Source organism: Austrofundulus limnaeus, unplaced genomic scaffold (assembly GCF_001266775.1).
Source record: "Austrofundulus limnaeus strain Quisiro unplaced genomic scaffold, Austrofundulus_limnaeus-1.0 Scaffold112, whole genome shotgun sequence".
In the NCBI taxonomy this organism is placed as follows: domain Eukaryota; kingdom Metazoa; phylum Chordata; class Actinopteri; order Cyprinodontiformes; family Rivulidae; genus Austrofundulus; species Austrofundulus limnaeus.
The window spans coordinates 789,180-802,226 of NW_013952514.1; the positions used below are offsets into that span (position 1 = coordinate 789,180).

Consider the following 13,047-nt stretch of genomic DNA (forward strand, 5'->3'; position numbering starts at 1 on the left):
CCCCACCACTTGCACATGCAGTCTTTAAATAGGAGTGTTTCTACTGGGACTCAAGTAAGTCAAGCAAGATGGTGTTATGTTTTTCACATTTATGTATCAGTATGTACGGACTGTGCACGCACACTTCTTTGCAGTTGACTTTTCCAGTTACTGACTGAGGTAATCTTTCCAAACAAGCCTAAATCTGCAACTTTACCCTTATACAATATTTTGTTTGTACATGGTTTCATTCTCTATAGCTCTAAAAGGTTTTACAGGTCTTCGAGTTGATTTTGGCCAAAAATAATAATAAATAAAATAAAAACAATCTACAAGCCCACTATTGAGCTTAAGGCACGTTTTCTGCTCTGCTGTTCCAATAATGCTGACTTACATCTACAGGGTATTAAACTAATTTCTTCAGAGGGCCATGTGGGCATTATGTGACCTTCAAAGGGCCTAGATAACTTTAACATCTCATGTTTAACTTCAACACAAAACTTCAACACCAAACACAAAACGTCACATTTTTTGTCTCATTGCTATGGCTAACTGAGCTCTACGTGGTATTTCATGCACAGAAACAGCATTACAATATGTCCTCTTTTCAGCCTGCAATATGGGAGATCTGGTTTATTGTCAGTGCTGGCTTTAAAGCAGAATACACTTATTTTAAGACATCAATACATCTTTGAAGATCCTGTGGGACAAATTAGGCCCGCAGGCCTTGAGTTTGATATGTGAAATACTGGTACAACTACTAGAAAAAGTTTTAGTTGAGAGGGCATGCCCACTGTGAAGTTCCTGCTATTAAAGCAATAGTTCTGAGGAAGTGTTAAAGTAGACCTGTTAATGACAATTCATTGAGCAAATTAAAGTTGAAAAATTAGACTGTAATTTTGATTGGAGCAACAAGCTAGCAGCTAGTCACAGTCCTGCCATTTTAAAACAACACCAACCTTAACATATTTATAATAGATCTGAAATGAAAACTTTTACATTGCCTTCAATTTCACATTAGAATCTTATAGTTATTTGAAAATACACACAGCATCAGCAATTCACTTTGGTCTTGACCCCACTCTGACTAACAACACAGTCTGGTTAGAATTATCTGTTCAGAGACTTCTCACAGTTCGCTTCTTTTGAAGTAGAGTGATCACTAAGTTTATTGAAAACATTGCTTTTCATGCAGATCTTCTGATCAACTTTCTGATAGTTTTCTTTTTTCCAACAAAGCAAATAAAGAAAAATAAATTTAAAAAATTGAAATTTGAAAAAAATAATTGAACAAAAGACACTTGACACTATTTAGCATTGATGCTGTTGTAGATGAAAGATGATCACCTCTTTCTATTGTTTGAAGGAATATATATAGTAGAATGTTAACATCCTGAATCACTGATATCATGAATCATTCAGACTAAGGGGAGATCTGAAAACAGAACAGGGAAATGTTGGGTGTCCAAACACCAGCTATATGCAGCTCATGCTGAGACTGACTCAGTGCTCAGAGTGGAGGGATCTTTGTGTGAATAATGAAAATTTGATGCTTCACATATTCTCTCTAGCTGACAGTTTCTTTTATGGTTCTCAAGGCACAATACATGGTTTGTGATTCATCTGAGTCATGCTTAAGCCTATAGAGAAAACCGTGGACATCGTTGGGATTTTATTGGGTGAATAATATTTTTGTTGAATCATGGGTTAAGTGAACCATGTGCCTTACCAGCTGAAAAGTGTAACAGACCCAATTGCATGATTTTATAGCATATAATAGTTTGTAGTCACATCCTTGTGTAATGCATTAGTAAAATGTTGGTTCTAAGAGGAAATAGTAAAACAATACTCTGAGTAAACATGGGTAATGTCCACCTGGTTGAGCTCTTCCAAGGGAGAAGTGGATGACAGATACAAATCATTGTTGTTCTATTTTAGCTTTTCTACACTGGCTTCCTGTAAAACTAAAAAAAAAAAAAAAAATACTTAGCACAAAAAGTAAGGAAATTTGTGTTTGGTAGATTATTTCTGTGTTTTTAACAATGCACCTTGGCAATAAATCTTATTCTGTTGGAAATCCTGGTAATTTCCCTTTTAAATGGTGCAGCATAACAAAAGGTACCACGTAAGAAACATGAATTTGTGCAGTGTTGTATAAAGTACCACAAAGTGATACTTCAGTAAAAGTACACGTATCTTACCAAAAAATGACTTTGGTAAAAGTTAAAGTCTTCTTTAGGAATATTACTTGAGTAAAAGTACAAGTATCTTACCAAAAACTTACTTTGGTAAAAGTTAAAGTCTTCTTTAGGAATATTACTTGATTAAATTTTTTTGTTCTTAAGTATTAAAAGTAAAAGTATTGATTTAAAATGAGCAGCTAGATTTTCTGTAATGACTATTAGGAGGTGATTTCCCCAAAACTGAATAAATGACTATATTGTATTAAAGTAATTAATTGATATTAAATTTAGGATGCACTAGTCCAGCTGCTTCTGTTTATATACAAATATAAAGGCTGCACAAACCTTTTCCCCAAAATAAAAATCTATCTGAGGGCTGCAGCCAAATGCAATAATATGAAATACAAATACTTCTTAAGTACAGTCCTTTTTTTAATGGTTATGTCCTGCTGGAGTGTGACATGATTTGTTTTTGTACAAACTAATACGGTATCAGAATTTTATATATTTATACTTCTCAGTCAACCACAGTTAAATTCACTCCATCTAGGAGGCACAATTTATATGGGTAGTATTTATTTTTTACAACAAGCTGGAATGAAAACAAGCAAAAATGAAAGTAAATGCTTCTTGCCTTTTTTAAATGTAAGGAGTAGAAAGTACAGATAAGTGTGTGAAAATGTAAGAAGTAGGCTGAAAAATAATTACTCAAGTAAAGTACAGATACCCAAAAATTCAACTTAAGTACAGTAAAGAAGTATTTGTACTTAGTTACTTTACAACTCTGCATTTGTGGGATGAGAAGCAGAGCTGAGTATGTGAGTTACTATGCTTATGAAAAAAATTACCAAATCCTCTCTCTGTTGCTATTGACACTTGTTTTGAGCTTCTAGTGCCCCCAGGTGCTGCCAATTAAGTGCCTGCTACATGAATTATTGCCAAGAAACATTGTTACAACACAGACATAATTCAATCCAGCTATTTGTGAAGCATGAAGTCACAACAAACGTCACCAGAATCAAAATCAGAAAGAGCTTTATTACCATTGTCAGTGATAAACGCAGACTAGGAACTTGCAGTTTAGAACATCCGTTCTATCCTTCTCGGGGCATTGTACAAAAAAAATCAATCAATCTAAGGAAACCAGCAGAATGCATTGTATCCCATCCTAAGCAAGCACAAACATACTCTCATACACATTATCTACCAAACACAAATTTCCTTACATTTGTGCTAAGTATTTAATATTGCTCTTTTTTTCTGTCTTATAATTAGGATCAAATTGTTCAAAATTTTCCTAACAGAGCACTTCATACTCAGATTGCAGATTTACTTGTAGTACCTAGAGTTTCTAAAAGCAGAATGCTTGTCAACCAACCCTAAGTTAACCAGTGTTTGACAGGTTGTAAACCGGTAAACAGAGGCTTCACTGGTTGCAGAAACTTTCAGGGAAATATATTTGGATGTCATCATCATAACACTGAAAAGCAGTGTACTTCTGATCCCAAAGGCAGCACTTATAATGACAGCAGGATAGGACCCAACATGGACTGTTGAGGTACACCACAACCAATGGGTGCACAAGAAGAGAGGTGTTTCCCTATAGATACAGAAATAAACCTGTTTGATAAGAACTAAAATGCAATAAAGCTGAACCTTTAAAACCAACATGTTCAGTCCTGATCAAAAAAAAAAAAAGGAAGTTAAATCTAAAAGCAATAAAATGGCAGAGCAACCTGAGTCAGCAGTTAGAAGATCATTAAAACCTCCTAAAAGTGTGGTCTCAGAGCTATGACGGGATTTAAAACCAGACCTGGAACTCTTCACAAACACCACGAGTATCAGTCATAAAGTAGGGTTGGCTTGGGATTCCTGAGCTGTTAGTTATGCTGCTAAAAGCTTAGATTGCTGGAGGACAAAATTACCAAATTTCCTCACTCAGCTGTCTTTACTTTCTCTACTCTCCATTTCTTGTAGATGTGCTTATCTTTGCTTTTAACCAGTGATTTTCTTACTTTTAGATCCTATGGAAATTACATCTAAACCAGTGTCTTTCTCTTTCCTGTACTCTCTAGTCACAGCTGGTTGAGGTAGATGACAACTTTTCCTGAGCCTGATTCTGCTGCAAGTTTTTTTCCTGATAAAAGTTCTTTCCACTGTCGTCAGTTTTCAATATGCTTCTCAGGATTGTGGATTGCATCAATCTGCTGCTTACCGTAGATAAATAACTTAATAATTGTCACTTCATAATGAACTGTATGTGAATGTACTGTATTACACTAGAAATGACTTGACTACAAATGGATTTGAATCTGTGTCAGAATTAGATTTAGGATTTGGGCTTTAGTGTCCCATGATGACTTTCACTGTGAACTGGGGTTATTTATAAAAGCTGAATTGAACTAAAAATCTAATAATCTGAGGAAAACAGGTAGTCTGTTGTTGGGAGCTTTGTTTTTACACAGTTGCTGAATCCGTTTTGAAATCCATTGCAACAGATTCAAACTGACTGTTGAACCTGTCTTGTCCTCTCTGGAATGGCAGCTCTTCCTTGTTTATCCAGTTGCCATAAAAACCCCAATCAAGCCACAAGTCAACAATGAATGACTCCAAACAAGCTGGATTATTGCTCTAATTAAGCTGTAATAAGCCCTTATTAAACGGCCGCAGGCCTCGTTAGGCGGTTCATTAAGCCATTTCATCTTTTTACTCCTTCATTAAGTCTCCTTTCTTCTCTCTTTTCTTTCCAGGGAGTGTGGGAGTAGTGAGGTCTGGGAGATCACGACCTTAATTCTCTTCAAGACAGACGGTTTAATTAACACTGCAGAATTCCTCACTGACTCCAGACCTCCACAATAAGAATGTACTGGGGGAATTGGATTGCACAGGTAAGGCACTATTCTAATGTGGGTTTTAGAGGCAATATGTACTAATTATCTCTAAGGTTACTCTCAACTGTGTTTACTGCCTCTATGAAGTAATTAGCTGCATTACTGACTGAATACAAACAGGCAAAATTAGAAATATACAAATAATTTAGCAATTTCTTTATATAATTATCTTGTGACACACACGAATGCAAGTAAATGCAAACATTTTTATTTTCATAAATCATTTCTTTAACTCTAAGTTTAATCAAACTGACTTGGAGCAAAAGCAGATTGCTGTTGTTAGTTAACTTTTATGGTGGTTTTCTTACGGTCAAAACAAACTTTTTAGCTGCAAGACTTCAAAAACCGATTCTAAAACCCCTGTGGGGGCTGTTTGCACTTTGAAACCGGTAATGCTAACCTATTAAATTCATGAACCCACCAAACAAGTCTGACAGTGGAAATGAGCAGAATGAAATATTTACCAGATAGCAAGCAGCCAACTGTGACTAACCAAATGCTTCAGAACAAACTCAGCAGCAGTTGTGCTTTGTGAACAAAAGTAAAATTAGTTTATATTAAATTATTTACATATTTGCTTTCCTTTTTTTAATTTTTCATTGTGATTTGGTGCTCTTTGTTATTGGTTTACTTAATATTTATATAATTTGTTTCATTACCCCATTCTGCTGTGTTCACTCTTAACAATGAACTGGTTTGAAAATGTAATGTTGTGTAAAATAGTGTTACATAAATGAAACACAAAGTGTAATATTTTTCTTCTTCATAGACCATATTTGAAACATTTATTTTGCGTTTGTTGTGAATGACTGACGAGGACTTGAGGAAAACGACTGCTCACAAATTATTCACCAAACATCTTTTAAGACTGTAATTTGTAAACTATACATTGATGAGCTTGTATGATTATTAGACTGATGAGCTAATGGCTAGTCCCAGACCAAAGTGGATTGATGACATAAAACAAGTTCAATTCCTTTCAATTTTATAACCCTTTAGAGAAATGGCATGCCATCAGTTTTGCATTAGTTATTGAATTATGGGGTTATTATGAACAGCAGCAGCTGGTTGAAGCACTTCTATTGCAACCTGGAGCCACTTCCTTCAGGATTTGAAAAATCAGTTATTTGAAAAATAACGGATTAATGCAAAAATGACAGTGACAGCTTTTAAAATGGCATTTGTATGAATCTATGTGAAATATTTGAGACTTAAGTTGTTTTAAGATGGTAGAATTCTTTGTTCTTGAACCAGTTTGGACTAACTTAGTTTGTCTTTGGCAACAGTTCAACTCTGTTTCTTAAAACTGAGGTTGTTCACAATGCTATTTTACAGCAGATAAAACATGCTGTCCTTATTAGCATTTGCTAATTATCATAGAATAAAAAAAAACAACAACTTGCAAATCAAAAGTGACAGGGCAGTAAAAGTTTATAAAAATAGCATTTGCATGAAGCAGAATAAAAAGTTTTAGATTGAAGCTGTTTTAAAATGTCTTGGCACCTTGGACTAGTGCTTAGCTTGTTAATCTGGTCAGAATTAAATTTTATTTCTTCAAACTGGGGTCATTTAATGAGCAATTTAAAGCACATTATTATTAGTTTGTATTTTTTCCCACAGAACCCTATTAAAACAAATCAAGCAAAATTGTTATTTTAAACCCAGTAGCTGTAAACAAAGCAATAAAGAAACTTTCTGCAGAAGCCAAGAAGTTCAAGACAGTATTTGATAACACCTGCGTGCATTTAGTGTCTGTTGTTTGTGTGGGGGGTTTCCTCCCTCTGGTTGGAAGATTTCAGATTAAAATCGTGTTCATGTGGGCCGTCTTCCAGTTTCACGTGCCAAAAAAGCAGCACCTGGCAGTGTTTTCTGTTACAGAAAGTCATACCCCTGGGAATCCTGTGGGACAGGTGTCGTAGGTCCTTCACCGTGACATTTTTTTTTTGTTATCGGTAACAGATAGGTTAACCCATCAAGCTGGACAGATAGGCAAGTGCTCCTGTTACATAGGGCTCCACTTCAGTGAGTCTCATTGCAGGTGTGTACGGTAACAAAGGTCAGAAAGGAAATGAATAAAATGTGAAAAAAAAAAGAAATAACTTTAAACTTTTGACTGAATGAGGTTAATTTGTGCTGCTCGAATTGTACTCGTGTGGTGGGGACCTAGATCTAATCTCCCTCTAGAATAAAGTTTTATGATGTGTTTTGAAGTTAGTTTAGGTGCAAACCTGTGCATTTTGGGATGAGAAAGGTCTTCAGAAAACAAGTAGAAAATCAGGTGCAGCCTATTCTATTTTTACCATCCCCTAAAGGAAAACGAACCAACACACACACAAAACCCACCTCACAGAGCCATGGTGTCTTTGCAGCTTAAAGGCTACGTTCACACTTCATCTTAATATTCAATTCAGATTTTTTTTTGTGCAAAAATCAACATTTTTTTGAGTGTGGACATCCACTTTATATTTTAAATGCAACCTCCATCGCACCCCTATGTGATCTCTACACCAGAGATTCTTAACCTATGGGCCACGGCCCAATTGTGGGCCCCCTTGAGGGCCTCAAAAGAACAACAGATTTTAACTTTGGGCCGTGGGACCGCATTGATTTTGAATAAGGTGCAATACACTTTCTCACCATTTGTAGAGTTTTCAAAGCTACATGTAAAGTATGAGAAAAGAACAACAGCAGAATATCACACATTCACAGAGCAAATTCACAACACAAATTATGTTTCTATGCTGATGACGTTTTCATTTTACCTGTTACAAAAAATGACTATATTTTAAACATTTGAGCCAATTAACTATGTAATAAACTTAAGCAAATTTATCATCCTTTTGCTCTAGAGATGTTACAGTTCAGACCTCATGTAAAGAGTTTAAAGAAAGAAACATCAAGAACATGCAAACAAAAAAAAAAACATTTGCCATTTCTATCATCTTTCCATTATCAGATTTTACAAGACACAATTTATTTTAGGATTACAGAATGTGAAAACCTATTTTATTATGTGTAATTTTTCAGGTATTAAGGAATAATTCAAATTAAAATAACTATGATCATCGTAAACGTTCATACCTTATTAAGCAAAGGCTGTTTTAATTGTTTTTTTCAGGTTCTACCAGCACAATGTACTGTTTGTATTCAATTTGTGCACCTGTCTTTCTTTGAATAAAAACCCAGTAAAAACAAACATCATTAACTCTCTTAAGATCATTTTATACTCAATTTAAAGTGAATAAATTAGCTCTCAATGACCTACATGTGCTAACATCTGTTTGTGGGCTTTTGTTTATGCAGAAAAAGCGCTCAGACATCATTTTGCTTCAACTATTCCAGAAGCTGGCTGTTGTACATTCAAACAACATGGTTATTTTGAGGAACAGTTGACAGAAGAAGTCAGAAAATCTTTACAACTCTTCCAGAATGTGTAAAGATAGTCCAATGGCCAAAAAAATGCAGCTTGAAAGCTCACATCTCATTTCATCTGTCCTTTACGTCAATGAGGTGTAAGTAAGCGAATCGATCCAAGTATTTCGAATATTGATACCAACCTGATGCAGTTTAAATCTTGTAGCTCCACAAGTCTTCAACTGTAGAACAGAAGTCCAGTTGCTCTGTCTTTTTCCTTTTAATTTTCCATGTCCTGGATGACTGAGAATGCACAGAAACATATGATAGTAACGTTGTGGGACTGGTTCAATACTAAAGTTACTGGATCGATACTTTCAGCTTGTCGCTCATGTTCCAAAAATATAAAAAAATTCTGCAACAAAGCAGCCGCCCAGAGGACAGTTCAAATGTAAACAGTGCACTAAACAAACATATCAGATAAATAATTATCACTGATTAATTATAATTAATCAGTTCTGATTGCACAACAACTTTAGAACCAATATGCTAAAATGTAGCATCCATGTCTGTAAACAGGGTGCTGAATGTGACGTCACGTCATTTTCAGCACATGTAGGTCACATCGTGCAGAGTAGGGGTTCTTAACCTTTTTGACCTCGGGGCCCAATTTGTTAAACATAAAGTGACACGAGGCCCAGTCACGCATTACCATATGGATCAAAATGATAATTATTCTAAATGTTGGTTTAATTTGTATTGTATTTGCATTATAACCAAATAAAATACACTTATAGTTTAAAAGTAAAACTCCTGTCAAATAATCACAAGACATGATTATGACAAACATTTTTTTTTAAATATTGTAACCTACCCATAACAATTATCTGAACAAATACAACAGTCAGTCAACAGACCACTCAGGCATATCAACACAAAAATAACCCATTCATCCATCCATCCATTTTCTGTACACGCTTTATCCTTTCAGGGTCACGTGAGTAACTGGTGCCCATATCCAGCAGTCACAGTGCGATGGGCGGGGTACACCCTGGACAGGTCGCAAATCCATCACAGACAAAAATAATATTTTTTAACATAAACAACAACAAAAATAGACAATTCAATAAATAAAATTGTGATCATAAAATAAATACATTTAAAAATATTTAATGTAAATGTTCCAAAAAAACTGTAAAAATAAATTTGATAAAGTGCAAATGAAAATAAAGCCTTTTCAAACTTTTGCATGGTAGAACCAGAAGCTGATTTTCGTATTAGTGTCAAACAATAACAGTAACAACAGCTTTTTGACAAAATTCTTAAAAATGAATTACAAAAAATAATTTGATAAAGTGCAAATTAAAATATAGCTGTATCTGCAACTGTATTTGATAATGTTTTGAACTTGTAGAATATTGCATGGTAGAACTAGAGGCTGCACTTCATATTAGTGGAAAAACTTTGGCTTTTTTAATGGGTTGCCTTCATTTTTGCCTTCTACTTTTAATTTAAAATAGGTTTCCATTCTCTGCGGGTTTCTAAGGTTCTTCTTCTATGTATTAAAAAAGTTGTTAAACATCTGAGTGGCGCACTACCACTACTAGTGGTGAGGGAGACAGTGGGCGTTTCTGTTGTGACCCATGATTAACTTTATTGTTTGATATTTCAACAAAGCTGAGAAATAAATCATCAGCTGTATTAGCCATGTTATTCCTTTGATGCATTTTCCAGCTGTTGTGACCAAGTTCAAAACACAAAAAAGGATAAAATATGTGTTGTAGCCTATTTTTCAGATTATCGTTGTGTCAGACTCAGGTTCAGAAAATTCCTGGCACACAGAATGAATTGCAATGAACTTTGTCTTGCAATCTCACAGTCAAAGGTATATTTAATGTCCTCTAAATTTATAGCAATGCATCTGGTGTGTGTGTGTGTGTGTATTACACATAGAGAAGCTGGCATCGAGATAATGTGTGTTTGTTTATGCGCAAGGCCATGTGTTTGTTTGTTTACTGGCAGTCTGGATCCTGCTGAGGTGACAGATGTTCATGGCAGTGACAAGCTGAGACAGTGTCCAAATTAATCCACTGGCGAGTGTGTATGTGTGTGTATATATACAGTATAATATAGTGTGTGTCTGAAAAGGAATAGAAGCCAACGCATACAGTCAGAAAACTGTCCTTCACTTGTCTCTGTTGTCTTCAGGGTTGTTGTGTTACAGTCCCTATGTGTGTGCATGTTTAGAGTGCAAGAAGAACTTCCTCTGTCAGTCAAGAAGTGATGAGGTTTCCCAGAGCTTGTGCAAGTGTCCAAACTCCAGAACTCGCCCTCTGTTTCCTTCTGTTTTTTTTTCTCTCAACTTGCCTTTGCTGTTCTGGATTTCTTCCAGATCCTATAGTCTGTCTCTGCTCCGCTCTTCACTACTTAAACTAAAGGAGATTAGACAAGTCCGCTGAGCCTTCACACCTACTCAATAGACACCATAAATACATTCATATACCACAAGCTGCTGTTGTGAGGATGCAGATAAACATGCACCCACACGCAAGGAAGTGTGGGTTTGGACGTTATGCAAAAAAGTGTTGTAGCTCCTGCAAAGGACAACACATGATAATCACACTCACACACACACACACACACACACACACACACACACACACACACACACACACACACACACACACACACACACACACACACACACACACACACACACACACCCTTTACATGTCAAATGATTAGTTACACAATTAGAACTATAAGTTCCTCTGAAAAGCAGAAGCTCTGTCTGTTTATTTATTTAAGTGAGGGGAAATGAAACTTGTGAAACTACAGTTGAAAACGTGCAAGTTTAGATGTTTTACATTTTTTGGGAATAAAACTGAACCATAGTAGATTAAATTCAGTGTTTTACTATCATAAGCATGAATTGGATGTATTTTATTTAGGATGGTACACAGTTGTGGTATTAGGCTAATACTTAATCTGTACATGTTTTGTGAGAACTTGTGTTGAACCCAAAGATTATATCTAATGAACAAGCTCACTAGTGGCTGAGTGTTTTAATTTGCTGCAGTTGTAGCTGGAGTCTGCTCAATGACCAAAAAAAAAAAAAAAAAGAGAAGAAATCAAAGAGGAGCAATTACAAGACCTTGGTCACCAGCCCTTAGGGTTAAACCTCAGACTGCGACCCACACACACAAACTTGTATGTTATATTGGCATTCACCCACACATTTCCTGTGTGTTTCATGTGAGACAGCCTTTCTTCCTTCTTCTCTCATTGGAGAGGAAATGCAGGTCTAATGACTTTTCCTATGCGTCACAAACAGTGCACGTGGGAGGCCAACAGCCCAACTTCACATGTGTTCATGTGAGATCCTTTGACATTTACGTATGAGTGTATGTGCAGGGTTGACACGTGCACACTTACCATGCATTTTTGGAGCTTCATTTTGTTTTCATGCATTTGTGTGTTGTGAGAGGGTTTGCATTGAATTTGTTTATGTGCTAGGAGTAATAGTTATGTTTATATTTTTTGTGTTTACATGACCTCTGCAGTGTTGTGAGTGTGTTGGATTTGTGTGCCAACAGTTTGTGTGTTTCTTACTTGTTGTTCTTACAAGGAAATGGCTTTAGAGTATGGGTTTACAGGTAAAAAGTTGTTTTGCTGTGTTAAAAAATTTTCAAGAAATGCTTATCTAGATCCGTGTTTTTTTGTTTTACTTTGTAAGAAATTACCAGTTGTGATTTATACCTCTTTTACTTCCTGTTACAGTTTGTAAAAATAGTTCTTTTATACATTTCTGCTGATTTGACTTCCATTTCCTTTTTTTTACTTTACCATTGCCAGATCGTCAGTTTTTATATATCACTCTTAAACTAATAGTTCTCAAATATTTTATCTGAAACATCTTTATTGATTGAAGTTTTTCAGTTTGTCCAATCTGCTTTTCTGTCCTACATTTGGATCCGACAGCCTACATCACGTGCCAAACGAGACCCATGCATAAATGTCTTAAAGCCAACATTGACTACATCTCACATAATGCTTGATGGTTATTTTACCGACAAAATGACAGCATCCCACCACTAGGTGAAGGTGCACAGGGTTCAAAAGTGAAAATTTCCATTTAAAATCTTCATTTTGTTGCATTTTTACCAGCTTCTTTTCTTGCAGCTGCTTTTCATGCAGCCCAGTTGTAATGGGAAGAGGGAATTTCCCACTTACATGTTGTAAATTTAAACAGCAATGCCCTACCAGTGGGAATTTTCTGTCAAAAAGTAGGACAATTCAGAAATCAAGATGGTAGCTACCCACCACAACTCAACAATAATCAAGACTATCTTACTTTTAATGGTATTTCTGTATTATTTTACATTTAATCAATGGTACACATAGTACATTTCAGTGTTTAAAAGTTGAAGTGACAGCAAAGATGAAGAAGTACTTTCTTCGCTTGGCCTTCAGAGGACTCGGACGCTTTTTGCTCTCTCTCCCAAACCTGCCCCTCCTTCCTGCTTTGCATCTTTTTCAAGCCTTTCTTCACCTATCTGTTATGATTCTGTCTCTGTCTGTCTGCTCTTGACCCAGTTCTTGCTCCTGTCTGCCTCTGCCCCTCCCATCCTGTTCCTCAG

At 35.8% G+C, this 13,047-nt stretch overlaps 1 long non-coding RNA gene across 8 annotated transcripts in view; it reads left to right on the plus strand.

Moving 5' to 3' along the window:
- Positions 1–13,047, plus strand: part of LOC106521605 (uncharacterized) — a 170,447-nt gene that overhangs the window by 80,617 nt on the left and 76,783 nt on the right. For all 8 annotated transcript variants that reach the window (XR_001310688.1, XR_001310692.1, XR_001310691.1 and 5 more), the window contains one exon: positions 4,913–5,050. This is a non-coding gene — a long non-coding RNA (uncharacterized LOC106521605). The remainder of the gene's footprint in view (positions 1–4,912; positions 5,051–13,047) is intronic.